The sequence below is a fragment of the Lissotriton helveticus genome, chromosome 4_1, assembly GCF_964261635.1.
Source record: "Lissotriton helveticus chromosome 4_1, aLisHel1.1, whole genome shotgun sequence".
NCBI lineage: Eukaryota > Metazoa > Chordata > Amphibia > Caudata > Salamandridae > Lissotriton > Lissotriton helveticus.
Window position 1 is genome coordinate 2,042,153,988 of NC_136063.1, and position 22,857 is coordinate 2,042,176,844.

Sequence of the window (22,857 nt, forward strand, 5' to 3'; positions counted from 1 at the left end):
CTTTGTGAGGGAAAGGATCAGCTGGGTGTCGTCAGCGTATGAGATGATATTGAGGTCGTGCGATCGGACAATGTTGGCAAGCAGTGCCATGTAGACGTTAAAAAGTGTTGGGCTGAGAGATGATCCTTGGGGTACGCCGCAGGTGATCTTGGTGGCTGAGGATCGGAATGGGGGAGGCATACTCTCTGGGTTCTGCCGGTGAGGAAGGAGGTGATCCAGTCCAGGGCTTTGTCGCAGATCCCTGCATTGTGGAGGCTTGTGTGTAGGGTGTGGTGGCAGACGGTGTTGAAGGCGGTCGAGAGGTCCAGGAGGATGAGGGCCGCAGTTTCGCCATTGTCCAGCAGGGTCCTGATGTCGTCAGTGGCGGCGATGAGGGCGGTTTCAGTGCTGTGGTTGCTGCGGAATCTGGATTGGGTTGAGTCCAGGATGTTGTTCTCCTCGAGGAAGCGGGTCAGTTGCCTGTTGACAGTCTTCTTGATGACTTTCGCCTGGAACGGAAGCAGGGAGATGGGCCGGAAGTTCTTTAGGTCCTTTGGGTCTGCCTTGGGTTTCTTGATTAGGGCGTTGATCTCTGCGTGTTTTCAGCTCTCCGGGAAGGTGGCGGTCTCAAAGGAGCTGTTGATGATCTTCCGGAGTTGGGCTGTGATGATGGAGCTTGTTTTGTTGAGGATGTGGTGAGGGCAGGGGTCAGATGGTGAGCCGGAGTGGATGGTGTTCATGATTTTGATGGTGTCGTGGTCGTTGACGTGGTTCCAGGAGAGCAGGAGGCTGGTGTGGTTGGGGAGTCGTGAGTCTGAAGTGTTGGTGGCTGTCGGGGGGGTCTGGTTGTTGAAGCTGTCAAGGATGTCTGCAATCTTGCGGTGGAAGAAGGTGGCTAGGGAGTCGCAGAGGTCTTGCGACGGAGGGATGTCGCTGGAGCTGGCGAGTTCTTTCACGATGTTGTGGAGCTCTTTACTGTTGTGCGCGTTGTTGTTGATGCGTTCCTTGAAGGAGGTCCTTTTGGCGGTTCAAATGAGTTGGTGGTGCTTATGGCTGGCTATCTTGAGGGCTGCTTGGTTGTCCGGTGTCTGTTCGTGGCGCCACTTCTTCTTCAGTCTTCGGCAAGTCTACTTGGATGCCTGGAGGTCGGTGGTGAACCAGATGGCCCTTCTGTCGGTGTGTCTGTTTGAGGGTTTCCTGATCGGGCGAGAATGTTGGCGCAGTTGTCTATCCATTGCCTGAAGTTGTGGGCGGGTGTGTCTGTCGCGGTGGGGTAGGTTGGTGGGTCTCGATTGAGGATGGTGATTAGCTGGTCTTTGGTGACCTTGTTCCAGCTGCGGTGGGGGATATGTTGTGGCTGGTTGTGCGTGGTGTGTTTCTTGAAAGAAAAGTGGATGCAGCTGTGGTCGGTCCACTGGAGTTCGGTGGTGTGGCTGAAGGTGACGTGGTTGCTGGCAGAAAAGATGGAGTCTAGCGTGTGTCCTGCGGAGTGGGTGGGTGTCGTGACGAGCTGTTTGAGTCCGGGGTTGTCGAGGTTGTCAAGCAGGGTGTTGGAGTTGCTGTCATTGGCGTTCTCGAGGTGGAAGTTCAGGTCTCCGAGGAGGTTGTAGTCTGAGGAACCAAGGGCGTGCATGCTGACGACATCGGTGATGGAGTCGTGGAACTGTTGCCGGGGTCCAGGAGTCTGTAGACGAGGATTCCTCTGAGGGTGGTGTTGGGATCGATGTGGATCTGGAAGTGCAGGTGGGTTTCTTCGGTGCTGGTCAAAATTCTGAGGGTATTCCTGTGGACGATGGCGATTCCGCCTCCTGGTTTGTTGGTGCGGTCCCTGTGGGTGATCTTGTAGCCGTCCGGGATGGCTATAGCAATGTCGGGCACCGAGGAGGGGTTCATCCAGGTCTCCGTCAGGAAGGCGACGTCGGGGGAGGATGAGTCGAGTAGGTCCCAGAGTTCGATGGCGTGCTTGTGGACGGAGCGGGTGTTGAGTAGTATGCATCTGAGATGCTTGTGACATGCCCTGGTGGGAGGGGCAGGATGTGCCGTTGTTCGGTGGCTGGTGAAGCTGCAGCTTCGGCAGGAGAAGGGTCCTTGGGTTAGCTTCCAATCCAAGTCCAAGTCTCCAGACGGTTGAAGAGCGTCGTAGTTTCAGGGTTGAGTCTTGTCCCATGACCCACCCACATGTAAGCCCTTAAGTACCCTAAGGAAAGGGTTGGAACAACTCGAGGGTCCCTCCCAGAGGAAGGGCTGGATAGAGGGGAGGATACTCCCATGTTCTTTGTCCAGTTTGGCGCCAGAGTGGGAGCCAAGGGCTCCAAGAACTAGCTCAAACTGGACTATGCAAGGGGGCACCAAATGTGCCCTTCAAAGCAGTCTGGTGGCACTGGCAGTGCCACCACCCCAGCACAATGCACTAAGTCCTGTCTGGGATATGGTCAGACCTCCCTGTCACAGGAAACCTAGTGTTCTACCTTCCCCTGCTCGTGCTTGGCTCAGCAACAGGAGTACAGAATCATGTCTGTGGTCTGCAGCAGGACTAGCTTGCTTGCAGATCTCTGAAAGGCTGTTGCTGGGAGTACAGGGGGGTCCCCTAAGGATGCCATGTACATGGGATCTTACTTCCAACACTGGAATCGGTGTTGGGGTATGATTCCGACATGTTTGATAACAAACATGACAGGGCTTGGTGCAGCCACTGTATAGTTAGACATCTCGTAATGACAGATGTCTACTATATGTCTAAAAATGGCTGATCCCACTTACAAAGGCTGGAGAACAGACTCCGTAATTTGTAGAGGTGTCCTGCTCAGGCAAGGGCACTCTCCTACTTATAACCAAGCACCCTGCCCTCAGGACTGAAGAGCCTGCCTTAGGGGTGACTTATAGGTTTAAAGTGTAGTAACCTCAGATATAGGGAAATGTATGTCTGTTGTGAGAGGTGCAAGCACCAACTCACACAGGCTGCAATGGCAGGTCTGTAGTCACAGTTAACCTCTTCACTGCGGCGCGAATTCCGCCGCAGTGCTGGACATTCCAATCGCGGGCGTGGTCATGACGGCTCCCGGCCGTCATGAGCACACGCCCACTGTGACTCACGACGGCCGGGGGCCGTCATGAGCATGGAAGAGGTTAATTGGACTCCCATGGGTAGCACAATACATGTTTCAGTCCATGGGAGCCCTGGAAATCTTAGTAACATATACTAGGGACTTACAAGGGTACCCCAGTAGCCAATTGTGGAGGTACCAAAGTACTTACCATGTCAATTCAGGGGAGAAAGCACAGCTACTGGATTCCTGATTAGCAGGATCCCAGCAGACTAGGTCAAAAACACACTGACACCAGGCAAAAAGTGAGGGTAACCATGCTTGAAGGATCCTACCTTCCTACAAAGAGTATTATCTCCCATTAAAGCTACAGGGACACAACAAAACTACAAGGGGTGTTTTACTTCAACCTCTCACCAGGTTGTTTGGCTTCTGCTTGACTCCCTGTGAGTCTGTAAGTGTCTTTCCTGAGGTCCTGGGAGGGTGGGGGGTGCTTTAGAAATGTACTCCTCGGATGGTTTTGGACTTAAAGAACTGAAGACAGAAGGTAAAATCGTTGACCAGGATGAACCTGATTAGTGTATTTGACTACGCCCCATCAAGGTAGTGTCCAAATGCGGATAGGTCCCAGTCTACTGGGAAGATTGACTATCATTGGCCTTTTATGCTTCTTGGCACTCTTCCTACTTAAAACGGAGAAAAATCATTTATACCCCCCAATAGATTTTTTTTTATTTTAGTGCCATATTCATTATAAAATTTTACTCTAGTTTTCAAATTTGTTTGGGATTTTTATTGTTTTTCATTTCAGCACTGCTACTATTTTGGTACTGCACATATACTTTACACATTGCCCTAAATTAAGCCTGTCTGCTATGTGTTACATCCATAAGGGGATTGAGCTCAGGTTAACCCCTAACTGCTGAGCCTTTCCTTGCCCCACCCCTCTCCTAGTCCTGAGCCCCTTTTTAACTCTCTGGGGTAGTTCACGCTCAGGGCTCCATAGCCTTTTTTCCACATAAGGTATCCATGACAAATTTGGGTCCTTTTTTTACAACATCGTGGGGATTCTAAAGGTACCCGGGTTTGGTGAATTCCCCTGCAGTGGACTAAAGTTTATGAACTCACAGAATTCAAAAGAGAATATCCCAATCATTATTCTGATTAAAATATGGCTAATTAGTGAAATGGGCATTCACTGTCACCTGCTTGTTTCCCATTGTTTTTCATTCCAAAAAAGGCGGTAAAGTAAGCCATTTATAGATTGGCATTTATATGGCCAAACGAGAAATCGTAAGAAATTGGAAGTCACCGGTAGGGCCCCGAATAGCTACATGGGGAAGGGAAGATGGAAAAATGGGCGAGTTGCAAGGGAAGATTGCTGCAGAGAAAAGCCAAAAGTGAGGTGGGCAAACTAGATACAGCCAGGACCTGGGTCATACTTGTAGACAGCTTTATATATCGCACAACTCTGATACATCTGTACCCTCACTTACGGGAACGCCAACATAGCCCTTCCACTATAGTTCTCCATGTGGAGACACGCACTTTAGCCAAGTCTGAAGTGAGGAGGAGGCTACTCTAGCAGATAACCGTGACCCTCCGTTCACTGGTGCCCCACACTAGGGAACTCAGACAACCCAACTAATGAGAATACATACGTATCTATGTACTGACTCATGGGGGAGGCATGGCGGGAGGGGAATGCTCACTGTTGGAAGGAGATTTTGATATTACTATAATGACAGAATACTATCTCTTGTCTAACTGTTTAACTACAATGTACTGAATCATTTGCAAAACTCCAATAAAATCTGTTAAAAAGTTTAGGGAAAGACACCCTAAAGCTGACAGGTCTAACACTCTCCATATTATTACCCTATGCAGTTTGGATCCGGGCTCAAGAAGGAGGAAGGAGGAGACAAAAGGGGCATTGCCCACCGACAGGGTGTCACTGGAGATAAAAGTGTCACTCTCAAATTCCAAATAAGATCATGTCTGGACCTGGGGAAGACTCAGAAGAAGGACTGCCCTGCTGATATAAGGACTGCCCTGTTGCCTAAGGAGGGAAGGCTAGACCTGCTCCCTTGAACGCAGGATCACAGGAGTGACTTTAAGAGCTAGCTGGCTAACCTCTTGTGTGAGCTACAGGGAAACAACAAGCGCCCAGAGGTTTTGTACTATGCTGCTGGGCTCTGCTAGTGTGCGCCCTAACTTCCCAAGTGGTGCCCCAGGGTCCTAAACCCTTGGAAGTTCTATTGGTGGTACTTCTCCCACCTAACCCTAGAAGCTGCCCGTAAAATCACATGCAAGGATCAACCTAGCTAGAAGATACCTCATAAATTAAATTACCACTCAAAATAGGTTGAAATGAGTTGGATGTCATACACCGAAGAGAGGAATGATTTAAAGACTAGTGCATAGATTCATCAAGCCAAATAGCGATCGCAATCGCTGCAAAACAGCGATTGCAATTGCCGCTCCCGCAATTCATCAACTTCAAAAGCAGCAAATTGCGAATTCGCAAAACAAAGAATCGCAAAAACAATTGGCAACCCACATTGCGATTCCGTAAAAATGATTTCCCACATTTTCTGCAAAATAACTTGCGAATTTGCATATATTTTGCGAATTTGCAAATATATTGCGAATTCGCAAATAAAATCGCAATTCAAATTCATCATACATCGCAAATAGCGAAAATGTCCGAAATCACTAATAACGAGTCACAATTTAAGGAGAAGCTAAACCAGGTGGTAACCATGAACTCCAATTGGAAAAAAAATGCTAACAAGAAACAGGTGTAGGGTAAAACAAACACACTTAAGGAGATTCAGTAGGAGCATGAGGAAAATCACAATGCCAGGTCTCTACATCGTCGCAAGGCAGCTGAGGCTCCAGGCTGCAGCCAAGAACTGACGCAGGATCCAGGAGCGCATTTTCCGGCTGCGCATTACACTCCTGGGCCAGACTGAGAAGCAGATCTACTCAAAATACAGGCTAAATGGGGCACTGATAAGGAAGCTCATCAGAGACCTTGACCCCGTGATGCAGCACCCAACACGACGGACCAACGCCGTGCCAACCCATGTCCAGGTCCTGTGCTGCCTGCACCTCCTGGCCTCCGGAAGCTTCCAGGGTATAGTCGCATATGCAGGGGGCATATCACAGAGTACCCTGTCACGCTGCCTACAGAGTTTCCTGGACGCCATGCTGAGCCGGATCCACCACTACATCACCTTCCCAACAACCCAACAGGACTTAACACAAACAAAACTGGACTTCTATCACACCGCCCAGTTCCCCCATGTAATTGGCTGCATCGACTACACCCACATTCACATCTGTCCACCCGCTGAGACCGAATACATGTACCGGAACCGCAAGTCATACCACTCACTCAACATCCAGATGGTCTGCAATGCGAAGACCATCATCACCGACATTGTGGCCCAATATCCGGGGAGCACGCATGATTCATTCATCTTCCGACACAGCGGCATACACACCCACTTGGCCATGGGTGATTTTGGTGAAGGACATCTCCTAGGTAAGTACACATGCCCACATACAGTATGTCAAGACCATGTTGCTGCACATAACAGGCACTGACCCTCTGCTCCTACCTTCAGGTGACAGCACCTACGACCTCCGTGAATACCTCCTCACCCCATACCTCAACCCTGCTACACCCCAGGAACGGCGTTACAATGCTGCGCACATACACACAAGAAATGTTATTGAGCGGACATTTGGCATGTTAAAGAGTCGATTCCGCATCCTCCACATGACTGGCGGGGCCCTCAAATACCAGCCTGAAGTCTGCTGCCGCATTGTCGCAGTGTGTGCCATACTCCACAATATTGCAACCAAGCGGAGGATACCCGTGGAGGTGTCTGGTAGTGAGTCTGAGGGGGACAACCTGCCACCTGCACATGTGCATCATGCACGCGGGGAGAATCCTGCTGAAGGACACAGGCGTCGTAACAACATCACAATGAACTACTTCTAGTGCACCCATACCCTTCACACAACACTGCACTCATGCATGCCACATGAATTAATGACATGAGGAAAATTTGTGTTCAAAATAAAATCTTATTTTTATGTTCTACAAGCTGTAGATGTGCTTTGAATCATCCAAAAAAATTAACACTGTATTGCATCATACAGGCACTTGTGTCCAGGGCTGGCGTGCATGGTTTCATCACCATGGCACTGCCGGTAATGTTTATTCAGTCACTGACGCCTCCTGCCGGATGCACCCTGTCACCTCTCCAACTCCACGTTGGGAGTGTCCAGCTGTGATGCAGCACTGGGCCTGGAACTGCTGCGCCTTTCTGGTAGCACCTGCACAGACAGGCTGCTCAGGCTCGATGTGCCCTCACTGGCATCATCACCACCCCCCTTGCATGGCCATGGCCACACACCTGTTGATTCTCAACTGCGGTGGTAACCTGCTCCAGTGCCCTTGCTACATCTTGGCAGCATTGTACAATTTGAAGCTGCATTACCAGCGACCTGCGCGACAGTTGTGATTTGGCGTTCCCTCAGAGGTGGTTCAACCGGGTATAGGCATACAGCATGGTCAGCAGCTGGCGGTGGCGGTGGCTTCGGCGGGTGATGTCCTGCTGCGACACCATCAGTTGGTTATTTCCTTTCACTGCAGCCGTTAGCTCCTGCACACTTTCTGTCAGCTGGTTTATATTGCGTGCAGTTTTGTACAATTGCAGCTGCATGGCTGCCATGTGCTGTGCCTGCTTGCAGTGCACAGCAAGCATCCGGGCTTCAATTCCTAGCCCTAGATTTTGGGCCTGTTGCTCCCTGTCTGGTCGTGCGGCCACGGTGCGCTGCTGCCTCAACCGGCCGTTTGCCTGGGACCGCACAGTGGCTGTGCGGCGTGTCTGCCTCCTGGATGGTGGTGGGGTCTGATCCACTGCCTTGCGTGACGCCTGGGGTGGTTGTACTCCTCCTGTGGCTGCAGGGGTGGCCCTGTGCGTTTGGGAAGGTGCTGGTACTGTTGCTGGTGCAGGTGCATGTGACGGTCCAGGTGCTGGGGCTGTCTGGCTCTCTCCCTCCTTCTCATCTGGAGTCTCCGTGATATGGAGTGCCTCGCTATCTGTGGTCTCAGCATCTACGGCACCTGTGATGTGAATGAGTGCATGATTAATGATATGATTCAGGCACCTGGGATGTAGCAACATGCATGCAGACTTGCATTCCCTGACTGGCTTTAGGGGTATACTTCACTTGACTGTTCTGGATGTGTGTGGCTGTCAGGGCACATTGTCACACTACAGGTCCCACAATGCAATTGGGCGTTTCTGATGGGCAGGGACTGCATTACTGGGTTTACCAAATGGCTGGCTATGGAGGCATGGGCATTGTTAGGGTACGGGATCGCAGTTGCATGGCTCTTACCTTGTGATTGGTGTGTGGCTCTGGAGGTGTCCAGCTGAGTGACCCCCACGCAGGCTGCAGAGTTGATGGTGTCCTCAACCAAGTCCTCCAGTGGTGTGTTAGCGGGAACTGTGGACTCTCCTCCTCCCGTGGCCACTTTCTCCCCCAGCCTCTCTGGAATGCGTTCTTTGGCACGGCCTCTGAGGTCATACCACCTCTTCTTGAGGTCATCGATTGACCGCTGTGTCAGTCCTATGGCGTTGACCTTCGCCCTGATGCGCAGTCAGATGCGCCTTTTGTCAGCCTCGGGCACCTTCCTGGAAAGCTTTCCAAAAACCTTGTCATGGTCCCTGCGACTCACCTACACACCGAACCGCCAGCTTCGCTCTGCTGACCTCGCCCTCGCCACCATTCCACGCATCTACCGAACGACCACCGGCGGCAGATCATTCTCCCACCTCACTACCAAGACATGGAACGCTCTCCCTATTCACCTGCGACAGACCCAGGACCTGCTGACCTTCAGGAGACTTCTCAAGACCTGTATGTTCAAGCAGTAGCAGCATGCCCTCCCTCAGCACCTTGAGACCCCCACGGGTGAGTAGTGCGCTCAACAAATGATTGATTAATTGATTGATTGATTGATTGGAACCGAGACTGTACCAAGGAAGAATCCTGCTGCTCCTGGTCTTCCTGTTCTTCAAGTCTTCATCGTCTGGCTCTGTGCTTCATCCAGGTTCTTCAACAGACCTGTGGGCATCGAGGACATCCAAAGAAATCTACCTTAGAGTGAAGGAGTCCCTCCCCTGCATCCGCAGGCACTGCAACGAAGCCGACCGGTCTACTGCTCCTATCGTCCTATGGACTTCCTGAGGCTCAGAAGCACAAGTGGCAGTTCTTCAACTCCCTCGAGGCCTGACCTGTCCTGCAATTTTGAGGCCAATAACCCTCATCGGAACTTACTAGGCTGCTAGTATTCTTGTGTACTGTGTTGATATCTCCTGTTAGGAGATATACCAATGTGATAGTGATATTGTGTTTTAATAAATACTTATTTTTGCTAAATACTGTGTGATTTCTTTTCATCTAATCTACACTACAGATTAAACTGATTGAACTGATTCAAGATAAGTCTGAAGGCTGATCTCCATAGCTACCACTTTGAGAGCTTTCTATGGTTATCAAAGACCACTAAAACAACCATAAGGGTTGCCTGGATTAGTGCAAGGTGCACCACTTGAATAAGTGTGCACTATATACTAAGCCAGCCTCCTATATTGGTGTGCAGCGGTTGGGATTTAAGCCTGCACTGTTTTACCATTTAATCTAGGGGAAGGTTACATGAAAAATCATCACTAGTTAGGCACATATAACTTTTTGTTGTCAGTACGTTCCTCTGAACTTTTTGGATTGGTTGTCAAGGGTCTTAGCACAACCCTTTCTCCAATCTTTGGGAGTTTCGTTTTCACTAAGGGAGGTAGTTGCCATACTACACCTAGTACCATGTCTTTAAATGGTGAGTCTGGTGAGGCTCAACCCTCTAGATACAGTGGTCTTAAGTTCCAGGAACTTAGGACCCTGCCTGCATCCAGAAGAATAAATACAGGCAGCCAATGTAGAAAGCTGGGTTTCTGCTACAGTAACCCCCCCACACACATTTTGCCAGGTTTCTGATGCACTTTGACTTGATGTGCCCTGTGTCCCTGACAATCAGGTTCCCAGGGCTTGTGTTTTTGCTCACAATTGCACCTTTGTAGCCCCAATAGGCACCTCTCTGGCCACATTGAAGTCCCCTGTAAAAGGTACCTTGGGTACCAAGTGCACGGTGACCAGGGAAGGCCTCTAAGGACTGCAGCACATATTGTGCCACAATTAGAGGCCCTGTACCTTAACACACACACACACACACTGCCATTGCAGGCTGCGTGTTTTAGTGCAGAGAAGAGTGAATAGTCGCCATGGCACACATACATGTGTAACTAATCAAAAGAGGTACCCTCTATATGAAGATGGGAAAAGGGGGAGGGGGGGGGTTCAATATCTTTCAGAAGACACTCATGGAAAAGAAAATACTTTTTCTTTTCATAAAACCCTCACCCACCGGGTTTCCCCTTGATGGCATGCTTCATCATTGGGTCCATCCCTGTCCTTTATGGACAGGGCCGTGCTACTACCAATGAATGTGCAGGAGCACTGAATTGTATAATACAGGGGTGTCCCTATACACTTAACCACCTATGATAAATCAGAAGGGAGTGTTTTTCCCCCCGCAAAAGTAAAGAAAAAGGGGCGTGGCTTCGAGAGCGGCAATGGCGGTCGCAGCTTCTTAGAGCTCCCGCTTGCCCATGATTCATCCGTCCATTTATCCTGGTCCCCGAGCCTCTATGACACACACCACATGAGGCGATTGTAGCTGAGGGCACCGGGCCTCCTCCGGTGTGGTTGGCGGTGACTCCGGTGCCTTGATTACGGCTGGGAAGCAGGATGAGGAGTGCGGCCTAGTGCGCGGGCGGAAACAGCCGGGACCTCAATTTGGGCGCTCCCCGCCCGGGAAGCACCGGTGTGGCGCGGCCGCCTCGCCGCTTCTCCGGTGCTGGATTGACCCGGCGGGGCAAGTAACAGCTGACACTGTCCCATCCTGGGAGTCCTGCCACTGTTCTACAGCTTAGGAGGGGCGAGGCTTGCTCCGTTGATTGCAGGGGCCCAGCGGGGCCGGCGGAGCCGGGGCCTCGAGTTTCGCGGCTCCCGCCCGGGGCTTGCAGTGGGCTTGGCCGCTTCTGAGGCTGGACGACGCCTCGCCTCTGCATCCGAGGATCTACTCCCGGCAATACGGCGGTTGGCGGGCCCGGTGGCAGACGGCGCATTGTGGGTACCCCCATCTGGACCCCCCGGCATTACTGGCAGTGGCGGCAGGACTAAAGGCGCAAAGAGGGCGAACCATGGCCCCATCAATGAGCTAAGTGACTCACGGGCCTCTGTTGGCGTGGGGGTGGCTCCCGAGGCCGGCCATATTTCACCTGTGCTGCGAGCCTAGAGGGGTGTCCGGGTGCGAGCATCTGGCGGTGGGCTGCGATCGGCTGAGGGGGTCCCCATTGGGCTGGACGGAGGACGTGGGAGACCCTATACTGCCGCGCCTGTGTTGACTGTCGGCGGCCCACGGGCGGGTGGCAATCATGACCCGAGGAGGAGGCGGCAGCCAAACCAAACAGCCGACCATTGACAAATTCACTGGACCTACAGGAGGTCCAGGCCCATCGGGTGGGGGACAGCAACAACCACCACCACCCCCGGATAATGCCGCTCTTATGGCCGCCATCACCCAGTCCAGGGACATGCTGGACGCCAAGATCGGCGCGGTGGGCGTTGACGTTACCATGATACGCCAGGACCTGCGGAATGCGGTAGCGCGGATTACCGAAGCGGAATCCAGAATCTCTGTGGTGGAGGATGATGTGGGGTCCTTGAAGAAACGACTGGCAGTGGTGGAATCGGTGCAGAAGAATCTGGCGCTCAGTGCTGAGGATGCAGAAGGACGTGCTCGTCGCAACAATCTCCGATTTATTGGTTTTCCGGAACGCTGCGAGAAGGGGAACATGGAACAGTTCCTTACTCAGTGGCTGCAGAGCTGGCTGCCTTCAGGGATCCTGTCCGCATGCTTCGTCATTGAACGTGGACATCGCGCCTTGACCCAAAGGCCGCCGGAGGGTGAGCGGCCCAGGGCAGTGATCGCTAGACTGTTGAACTACCACGACCGCGATGTTATCCTGCGGGAGGCGAGGTCCAAAGATGCCATCCTATATGAAAACCACAAGATCATGGTTTTCCCGGACTATACCAAACTCGTGCAGCAGAGGCGACAGTCCTTCATGAATGCTAAGGCGAAACTCCGTGGTCTGGGTCTCCAATACTCCCTGCTGTACCCTGCTCGCCTGAGAGTACTCTTCCAATCCAAGACGCTGTTTTTTGATTCTCCGGAAGAGTTGTTTCGCTGGACGGATGAAACGGTGGCGCTCAGGCCACATGCCCAGCCGGGACTGAATCCGGGGTCCTCGAGGGGTTCCTCGCCGGAACGAAGAGATCAACCGACCAAGGGCAAGAGAAACCGGAGATCTAGATCACGAAAGCGGTCGGCCTCTGCCTCTGGTGCACAGGGAGGCGGCAGAACCGAAGAATTGGACCACTCTGGGAAGTGACCTTAATACTTACAGGTACTCTGTGATCCCTGTTTGGTGGGAAGGCTCCCAGTGATGGGAGAGGAAATGGCGGTGGCCCGGCGAACTGGACGCTGTACTGATGCCTCGGGGTCATCTCGAGACTGTGTTCTTTGATTTCAATGGGGTGGTGGAAACTGGCTCGGGTACAGCTGATTGGGGGCTGTCCCTCTCCTACCCTAGTAGGAGTTGTTTTGGGGGGGGGGGGGGGTTTGCGACAACTGGTTTAAGGGAGTTGGGATCCATTGGCATGGTTGGTCTTAGGCCCTCTGTTTTGGGCTTGGGACTGCCCATGCCGCGACAGATGCTTCATAGTTCTGTGAGGTGTAGGGGGGGGGGTATGGGCGGTGGGGGAGGGAACAGCAGTTGCTGTCCCTGAAGTTCTTGCATTTTGGGGTGGTAGGGGGGGGTGCACGTGTTTTCTATAATGATACTGATGTTGTTGAGTGGTGGGTGGTGTGGGCGCGGGGGGCCTTCCTGGTGGACTCCATCTGACTATGGCTGACACAGTACACGAACTCCCTGTGGAGTCTCTGCAGGTGGTTACATGGAATGTAAGGGGGATGCTAGACAAGGTGAAACGTGGGGCTGTCCTTCCTGGGGGAAGAGGGCCGCGGCAGATATACTTCTGCTTCAAGAGACTCATATGATGGGGTCGAAGGCGCTCAGCCTGCAGCGCTGGGGCTATCAACAGGTATACCATGCTGGCTTTACCAGGGGGTCCAGAGGGGTGGCTGTTCTCATCCATCGTAGAGTGGCGTTCATACATGAAAAGACGTGGGCTGACCCGCAGGGTCGTTATTTGTTTGTCAAGGGCATGGTGGGTGCGGAGCCCGTGGTCCTTGGAAGTGTCTATGCCCCCCCCCCTGCAGTGGGCCCTAGCTGAGATACTGTTCCAGGTGTGCGGGGATATCCCGGAGTCCCTGGCGGTGGTCGGGGGAGACTGGAACGAAGTGATGGACGTCGGCATGGACCGCAGGGGGCGCCGGGAGCCGAACGGGCTGACCCCCCCTTCCCCCCCTCCCCTCCCTCTACTAGGCTGCGAGCGATGTGTGATGGAATGGGCTGGATTGATGCCTGGCGACATATGCACCCTACTGTGCGCGAATATACGTATGTATCTGCTGTGCATGGTTCCTTTTCCCGCATAGACTATGTGTTTGTTCCCCGGTTGTGTATGTGCAGGGTGCGTGCGGTGGAGATTTTGCCGAGGGGGCTGTCTGATCATTCCCCAGTATCGATTGAAGTAGGACTCCTTAGGAAACGTCAGCCCTTTAGATGGAGGATGTCCTCGTGGCATCTTCAGCAGCCGAGTTATATCAAACATCTCCGGGAGGTCATTGATCACTACTGGCGGGAGAACCTTGTTGATGACGTGGACGCAGTGGTGGTGTGGGAGGCTTTGAAGCCCACTGTACGGGGGGTGGATATTGCATGGACCACTGCGGCTCGCCGGGGGCGTCGAGAAGCGATTGTGGCGGCTGCGGCGCTGGTGGAGACACTGGAGCGGCAGAGTCGGGGAGGAGGGGATGAGGTTGGAGTGCGGCTACTCCTCCAGGCACAGCAATCCTACGCGTCGGTCCTACTAGACGAGGCCAAACAGGCGTGGCTGGCCACGCGGAGCCGGATATATCAGTGGGGTGACAAATCGGGCTCCCTGCTCTATAGACTGTGCCAATATAGCAATAAACCCGACACGCTGCCCGGTCTACTTGCTGAGGATGGAGCGGTTATCACTGACCCCGCCAGCCTGGCGGCGAGCTTCGCCACCTACTTTGCGACACAATATGCTCCGTGTGATAGCCTATCGGGAGAGGAGGTGGCTAAATTCATTGATGACCTACCCCCCAAAGCAGTGTCGGATGAGGCCAGGAAATCCCTAGATGCTCCTTTCACGGCGGAGGAACTGGGGGAGGCCCTGGGACAGCTCAACGTGGGCAAGGCCCCCGGGCCGAGCGGTTACCCCTGTGAATTTTATAAAAATTTCATACGCAGCTAGGGCCCCACTTTCGGCGTGCGCTTGAAGCAGCGCGTGCGCAGGGCAGGCTGCCGCCAGATTGGCGTCATGCCGAGATAGTAGTTTTCCCGAAACCGGGTAGGCCCCCGGATAGGCACGACTCATATAGCCCCATCTCGCTACTTAACATAGAAGCCAAAATACTGGCTAAGGCCCTGACGAATCGGTTGCTTCCATATATAACAGAACTGGTACACCCCGATCAGTCGGGCTTTATGCCTGGCAGGGCTACACGCCACAATATTCGGCGTGCGTGGGCTGCGATAGATGCTATGGGGGCCATGGGTGAGCAGGCAGCTTTGTTGCTTGCTGACATTAATAAAGCGTTTGACTCAGTGAGCTGGACGTATCTGTTCGCGCTCTTGCCCCGTCTCAACCTGGGCCCGGTTTTTCTATTCTATGTTAAGCTGCTCTATACAGATATCACAGCTGCGGTGCGCATTGCCGGGGCGGTGTCGGAGACCTTCTACATTGGTCGGGGAACCCGACAGGGATGCCCTCTATCCCCGTATCTCTTTGCCCTGGCTATGGAGCCGTTGGCCGCCTGGGTACGTATAGATGCGCAGATGCGAGGCTTTGTGTGGCCCCGGGGCCTCTCCGATAGAATTGCGTTATACGCTGATGACGTCCTTTTCTTTCAAACGGACCTGCGACGCTCCGGGCCGCGAGTATTGGAAATAATGCGGGTCTTTGGTGAGGTCTCGGGCCTATACCTAAACCTGGGTAAATCTACCCTATGGGTCCTTGGAGGTGGCGCAATATCGGACCCCTGGACACTGGACCTGCGGGTGGTGACCGGTGGCTTGCAATATCTGGGAGTGTTCCTGTCGGAATCAGTGACCCTTGCGTGGGAACGTTCTGTGCTGCCGGTTTGGGAGCGGGTGCAGGCCGACGTGAAAATTTGGTCCCGGATGCCGCTTAATATCTTTGGCCGGTCCGCCATCTTCAAGATGGTGGCGCTCCCGCGCCTCCTGTATCAGCTGCAAAACTATCCTCATCCGGTCCCTACCTCGTGGTTTCGGCAGGTGAATTCGGTCTTAGGGCGGTTCCTGTGGGCTGGGGGATCTGCCAGGGTGGCGTTGCGCACGTGCTTCCTATCTACATATTGTGGAGGACTCGCCACCTCGGACCTCATGTCCTACTATCAAGCAGCTCACCTGCTCATCCTTAATGACTGGTGGTACGGTGATAGGGGTGACCCGGCATATGCATTAGAACGCGCACTGATGGGTGATAACACTCTTCACATGCTCCTCTACTCTGCTCGGCTGCGACGGGAGTTGCCCCGTGTCACGAAAACTGTCTTTCTTGTTTGGCGTCAAGCGTTGCGACGCATGGGCTGGTGGGGTAAGCTGACTGCGGAAACACCGCTGTGGCGTAACGGTAGACTGCCTGCACTGGCCTCCTTGTCGGGTTTCGGTGGCTGGGACGCGATCGGGATCTCGTCGCTGGGTCATGTGATGTCTGGAACTACGCTTAAGTCGTTCCAGGAACTTGGGGCGGAATTCCACATGCCGCGGACCCAGTTCTTCCGTTATCTGCAGCTCCGACATGCCCTAACGCCATACGTGGCCGATTTAGACTCACTCCCTGAATTCAGCCCCATTGAGGCGAAGTTGTTCATGGGTGATCTCGGAGACAAAAAAGTATCCCGCATATACCAAACGGTAGTCGCTCACTGTGCCTCTGACCTCCTTCCCCTGCGGTCGGCCTGGGAGGCGGATGTTGGTCCTATGGACGAGGATGACTGGCGGGAGGCTCTGGAATCCCCACGGGGGACTGCCATCGCAATGAGGCTCAGGTTTATCCAGTTTAAGATTCTCCACAGGGCTTATTTTACCCGTGAGCGCCTCTGGAAGGCTGGACTGATTGAATCGCCGGAATGCCTGCGTTGTGGGATGGAGGTGGGCTCGCTGCTTCATACAGTGTGGCTGTGTCCTCGAATAGCTGGATTTTGGAGAGGTGTGTGGAATTGCCTGTCTGAAGTGCTACACTGGGACCTGCCCCGCACTCATCGATTAGGATTGCTTCATATTCTTGAGGGTGTGGGGGGAATTGCAACAAGCGCCATCTACTGCTATTGGGGCTAATACTAGCCAAAAGAGACCTAGCACGGGCTTGGAAGGACGAACGGGCACCTCCTCTGTGTGTATGGAAAGCAGGACTAGATTTTTGTATGGGTCTGGAGCGCCCGATCTTTGAAGCTCGAGGGTGCCCTCGCAAGCACTTTCGGATTTGGAAAAGATGGGCTGATTATAGGGACTTGCCACTGGACCCCCCAGTCGAACCTGAAGAGGAGCTCTAGGCTCCCCCATGGTGCGGGCCTATGTCTTGCGCCATACCGGCTACACTATACTCACACAACGCTATTTCATCTTCACACGTGCACAGGGTTAGGGAGGGACTACGGGACGAGATTGGTTGAGGGTGGTGGGAAGTTGGGGTGGGGATGGGGTGGGGGGGGTGTAGCACGGTTACAACGAATTTTTTACAACGCACTACCATTACATCGCAACTTTTACCACGCAAACCATTACAACGCAATGCGCTGGGGGGCGCTCTAGGATAGGGAATGTATTTAATATACTATCCAACACCTTCCCTGCTATCCACGGGGACTGGAGTTGGAATAGTAAATTAAATAATTCACTATCCAGCGCCTAAAAGCATTATGCGTTGTAATGGACTGCGTGGTAAAAACCGCGTTGTAAAGGCATGCGTGGTAAAAGCATGCGTTGTAGTGACACCAATCCGGTGGGGGGTAGTTTCAAATAAGTATAATTTGCAATGAATCTAGTTCGACTTCAGATCCTGCCACATGTAATGTATCCAAATGCTTAGTGGTCTCTCCTGACTGTGGGGTGCCACATTGATGGCCGTGCTTGATTTCTTCAATAAAATCTGTTGTGAAAAAAAAAAAAAGTAAAGAAAAAAGTTTACAAATACCAGATTAGTGGGTCCAAAAACAATTGTATTTCCTACCCCCAAAATGGTATGCTAAAATCTGGGGATGTGTGGGAAAATCTTAGGCGTCACTACCTATTGTTTCCCTTTATGGTCAACTAGTTTCATGCCTCTCCCCAAGGCATTTCGTCAGGACCTAGAAAGGAAGAATGATGTTCCCACTCCAGGTGTCACAATAATAATGAAAACTATTAACATAAACATACAGCACCTAATTGGCCTCTAATAAATATCAAAAAAACTTAAAATGCGACTATCATTGGGCCCCATGAGTCCATCGAGGAGTTTTTAGGAAGGACGCCTGTAGTAAAATCTCCGTCAAGGCTACTCCCACTCCGTAGACCTGTACGCACTCTCCCGAGGCTCCGATGTATATGTGTGTCATGCCTGCAACCCATTGCCTATTGTATAGGTAAGACACCCCTCTAGCAGGGTACACCCCTCTAGCAGGGTGCACTGGTGAGGGTACAGTTGCATGAGCACTATACCCCTACATTGTCTAAGTCCATTTTTAGACATTGTAAGTGCAGTAGAGCCATAAAGAGTATATGGTGTGGGAGTTTGCTATTATAAACTCCACAGCATCATAATGGCGTTACTGAATTCTGGGAAGTTTGGTAGCAAACTTTTCAGCATAATAAAACCACACTGGGGCCAGTGTGGGATTTATTATATAGTGCACTCAGAGGGCATCTTAGAGATGCCCCCTAAAAATGACCAGCCTCTGGTGGGTTCCCTGACTAGTAAACAACAGCCTGCCACCTTGATACATGTTTCTGGACCTCTGGGGTGGGAGCCTTTGCTCCCTGAGCCCAGAAACAAAGCCTTTCCTGGGTGGAGGTGTTCACACCTCCCCCAGGCCAGGAAGAGCCATCTGTGACAGGGGAGATGCAAAGGCCTTGCCGCCTTTGTAACGTGACCCCCCAGCCTCTCCTGCTATCGGGAGCAGGCCAACTTCCTGTCTCCCCTCCTTTTCAGCAGGCATTAGAACAGCCCAAAGGCGTGACCACCTCTGCCAACCCCACCCCTCAAGTGGGGGAGGCGATGTGAAGCCCACTCGTAAGAGCCCGCCATCTTACAGATGGCAGGCACTCTCCAATCAGAGTTAGGGATTGTCCCAACTCCCCCACGTGGGTTGAGCACACCAAGGGTGTAGTCACCCTAAGGCAGAGGTCTTCAAACTTTTGTAGGTTGAGCCCCCCCAGCTGATTTTTTCGAAATGTCAGGCCCCCCCACCACCTGACATAAATTTTTGGAATCTGGTACACTACACAATTGACCGCCACCTGCATATCCTGGGCCATATCCGGCAAATAATGTTCAACGCAATAAGAGTTTAGTTAACTGTAGGTTTGTGAGTGGGTGTGGTTAAATGACAGAGGCTTATTAAACAGCTCAAAACAAAAATTTCCAAGATAAAATGTGCGCAAATACTAGGATGCTTTGTTTTACTCAAGACAGATTGATAATAACACCACCAACATTAATGTGACAGGTGACTGCAGGGTGAGTGAGGTGACCGGATGAATTTCGGTGCGGATGTAAGTGCAGAGTGGGACAATTGAATGTACGGTTAGTGATAGGCTTATTGGAGTGAGATTGCAGAGTGAGCAGTGAGAGGGACAGGTGAGTGAGGTGTCACATGAGTACAGTGAGTAGTGTGCTTGTGTGACTGCAGGGTGAGGTACAGGGTGAACAGTGCAAGTGCATTGTGAGTGCAGAGTGATCAGTATGAGTGCAGGGTGAGCAGGTGAATGGTGTGAGTGCATGGGGAGCAGTGTGAGGGCATTGTGAGTGCAGGGTGAGTGTGAAAGTGAAGGGCGAAAATGAGGAGTGTGTTGTCTGAATGTAGGGTGCATTCCCAGATAGTTGAAGTATGTTAGTATGTTATTGATAGCGGCGTAGGATTTCACATATAAGGTAAACTATTGCTATTATGGCATTAACCAGGGATTGAGGGTGGAGGAAATAAATAACGTGCTCATCCTGCAACAAACTTCCAATTTTATGATTAGGGTTGCCAGCTCCTTATTTTGATGTCCCAGGCGATGCAAAAATAAGCAGTCACCTAAAGCTGTATTTTCAGCACTTATCTGTGCATACTTCAAACAGAAAATATACATAGAAAGCACTTTAAATTGTGTTCTAGGGCTGCCTGAAAGATCCATGACTAAAAGGGAACAGAGACAGAAAACTCACATTACAAATTAATACATACTTCTTTAATTATAACCCGTATTTAGTGCCAAGACAAGCAATTTGAAGGGTGTTTATACAACACATGGCTGGCATTTTTCTGTTGGCAACTTGAAGCCCTTCGAGCCCTGTGGGTGTTGCTGCCTGCCTGTATAATTCTAAAAGAAACTACGCATTTTCCATCTTGGCTGCTGTGCTCTTCTAAATGCAGCCCAAGTGCAACATTCCACACAATTGCCTGGGAGGCCTATGTAATTGTTGAACTCTAGTACAGGAATATTTTAGAAAAAGTTAAACATTCCCCAAATATTTACAAACAGGTTTGAAATGGTGTAATTTAGCTTCTCTGTGTAGACCATGGGGCTGCTGCCCTAAAGGTACCTCTGAAGACATCCCCCTGGGATGGTGTTTCCCCCACCCCCTTGATTGAAGAACTCTCACTTAAGTGTACCCTAACACCTAATTCCAGATTGTAAACGTCACACGATTGACCGCAAATCTTTTGGTATTTCCATGTGTGGAGTTCTTAAAGTCAACGGGTCACCTGAGAAGTGCAGAGCTGCCAAGGTTTCAGATTGCTATGTCTGACATTTTCATAATGTTAGTGTCTTATAAGTGACATTTCATTGACTACGAGTGCACTTTCTCACAAGCAAAATCAAGCAAAGAAGATGAGGGAAACATAAATATCAGAAATCACACCCAGTTGAGCAACGAGAAACTCTAAGAAGTCACTGAACTAAAGTGTGTGACAGGACTCAATGCTTCATGACTAGGTAAAGCACTTGGTACAAGTTTCATTGAGACTTAGATGTGGTCCTAAAATCTTACCAAATAAAACAATAAAAAACTCTTCAAATGTTTGTTTGATTCTTGAACAGCCTGCACTTAATGAGTTTCACAGGTATGTGTGCTTTACCACCATATATTTTTACAATCCTCTTTGTGAAGCATATGCTGCAGAAAGTACTTTATTTTTCCCATAGACCCGTTTGGGTACCTGGCTTAATGAAGAACCAAAATCTTGAACAATCAAGGTTGACACCCACAGCATTGACTTTCAACAAGGACAACAAATTTTTGTTTTGAATGTGGGAGTGGCAGAGAACTGTGACCGTACTCCTAATAAAACTGTGCATGCTGCCCACTCTGCACTGATTTTAATTATTATTATTATTAAAAGGTTCTTTTATAGCGCATGGCCACTCGGGAGCATCCCAGCGCTTAAAACTGACCAGACAGGGATGAATTAAAAAAGGAGATCTGAATTATCTAGTTTTTGGAAACAGAAGAGTTTTTAACTTTTTCCGAAAGACAAGAAGGTTAGGCTCCTGACGAAGAGGTGGAGGAAGAGCATTCCACAGCCCAGCCGCATTGTGGGAGAACAGACGACCTCCTGTGCGGGCTCTGCTGATCCTGGGAGCTATCAGCAGGTTTTGTTGATTCGAGCGGAGATTCCTGGTGGGTTTGTATGGTCTGATCATGTCATCTAGAATGGGGGGGCCACTCCCATAGAGTGTTTTATGGACCGTGCAGAGTGTCTTAAAATGGATTCGCTCCTTTATGGGGAGCCAGTGCAAGGTGCAGAGTGCGGGCTTGGCTGATGTACGATGGTTGGTGCCCGTAAGTAGCCGTGCTGCGGAATTCTGGACAGCCTGAAGTTGCCGGATAACCGACACGGGGGCTCCAAGATAGATAGCATTTCCATAGTCCAGCCTAGACAGAATAAGGGACTGGACTATGGTTTTCTTTGCTGCTTCGGGTAGCTGAGGGAGGATTTTCCGAATTGTTTTCAGCAGTCCGAAGCAGGTGGCCACTGTCCTCCTTGCCTGGGTCTTGAATGACAACTCTGCATCCAACCAAAACCCGAGACTCTTTATCTCGGTCTTTGGGGTAGGTCCTGGACCCATACAAGGGGGCCAATGTATCGTGTTATTGAATATGGCTCGTTTTCCTAATAGCATCAGCTCTGTTTTTCCTCCATTCAATTTCAAGTGGGACAAGTCCATCCAGTTTGCTACTGCCTCCAGGCAACGGCAAAGCCTGGAGGGGGCGGATTCCACCTGATTGAGAGAGACAACTAGCTGGGTGTCGTCAGCATAGCTTACCAGTTGGATCCCAAAGGGAGCTACTACTTCCGCCAGGGGCGCCATATATACATTAAACAGTGTGGGGCTAAGGGAGGAACCCTGTGGCACCCCACACTGTAATGGCATTAGTGGAGAGCAGCTATTTTCTGAGAAGACCTTAAAAGATCTGTCACCAAGAAAGGATTCCAGCCACATGAGTGCCCTGTCCTTGACGCCCAGCTTTCTGAGACGAGACAGGAGGACCCGGTGGTTCACCGTGTCGAAGGCGGCACTGAGGTCCAGAAGGATAATGGCCGCGCTGCCACCTGCGTCCAGAATCCTCCTGGAATCCTCTACCACCCTCAACAGTGCCGTCTCCGTTCCCTGCCCTCTCCGAAACCCAGTTTGGGTTGGATGGAGTAGGTTGTGGGTCTCCAAAAAGGATGCTAATTGTTTATTTACCCATTTCTCGGCAAGTTTACTAATGCCCGGGAGCAAGGAAATGGGACGATAGTTGGAAAAGTCCTGGGGGTCGAGATGAGGCTTTTTTAACAGGGCCCTAACCATGGCCAGTTTCCAGTCTTGGGGTACCCTTCCTGATTCAAGTGAGGTGTTGACTAGATGGATGATGTGTGTACTGATATTAGGCAGGGCCAACTTTAGAATATTCATAGGGGCTGGGTCTAACGGGGATCCGCTTTTTACAGAGTTGAAGAGTGAGGGTAAAGGCTCAGTGCTAAGGGGGGAGAAGAAAGAAAGGCAAGGCAGAGTGAAATCAGTTTCATCAGGCAGAGGGAGGATTGGTTCTTCCAAAGGTAGAGGGGGGAGGGACAGGAGGATCTTCTGAATTTTTTCAGCAAAAAAATTTGCCAGGTTGTTGCAGTGAGCATCAGCCTCCTCCGTGCTGAGTGGTGGTGATGGCGGGTCGGGGGCTTTTAACAGAGAGTTAGCTATCTTGAACATCTCTCTTGGGGCAT